We start from the raw sequence: 619 nt of genomic DNA on the forward strand, positions 1-619 counted from the left end.
CTAAGAGGGTTGAGTGGAAAAACAAGCAGCGAATGGGACGTCATAGACACCATAACACCACGTGGGGAGAGAGCAGCTATACCCCCTTTATGCTCCCCCTTACCTCCCTCCCCCCCATACACACACACACACACACACACACACACACGTCCTCCGGCGGCAGTGGTATTCACCTCTAATCCCTCTTTTTCTTTATATGCATCAATCCTCCATTGCTCTCCACGCTGCATGGTGATGCAGAAGAGGGTCGGGTCATCCTGTAGTCGGTGTCGTGGGACGCAGAGTAGAGGAGCTGGAGGTGCAGGAGGCTGCGATGGCGTGCCGCGTCAGTCTGTTGCAGGACACGGCGGTGGACAGGTGGCGGAAGCGTCCCCAACTTCTTCCACGCTTAACAGGCGCGCTGTTACATACACCTGTCTTTCGCCCCTGCCGTCCTGCTGATCTCATTGTCACCTTCACGGCGCAGAAAAGGCCTCCATAAGTGAACGATCTTCCTGTTGTATGCTTACGAACTGATGTAGTGGAGCGCATCAAGACCTGCGACGAGGATGTGCTGACCGGATACCAGCTAGCCGCGTCCTTCATGGGGGAAGAAAGATTCTTCCACGCAAAGCACGTG

At 55.4% G+C, this 619-nt stretch overlaps 1 protein-coding gene across 1 annotated transcript in view; it reads left to right on the plus strand.

Moving 5' to 3' along the window:
- The first annotated feature begins 220 nt into the window (after nucleotides 1–220).
- Nucleotides 221–619, plus strand: part of LOC135111705 (growth hormone secretagogue receptor type 1-like) — a 17,833-nt gene continuing 17,434 nt past the window's right edge. The window contains exon 1 of the mRNA XM_064025330.1: nucleotides 221–619. This exon is cut by the window's right edge and continues 53 nt beyond it. The gene's annotated coding sequence lies outside the window, so the exon portion shown is untranslated.

This window comes from Scylla paramamosain, chromosome 22 (assembly GCF_035594125.1).
Source record: "Scylla paramamosain isolate STU-SP2022 chromosome 22, ASM3559412v1, whole genome shotgun sequence".
NCBI lineage: Eukaryota > Metazoa > Arthropoda > Malacostraca > Decapoda > Portunidae > Scylla > Scylla paramamosain.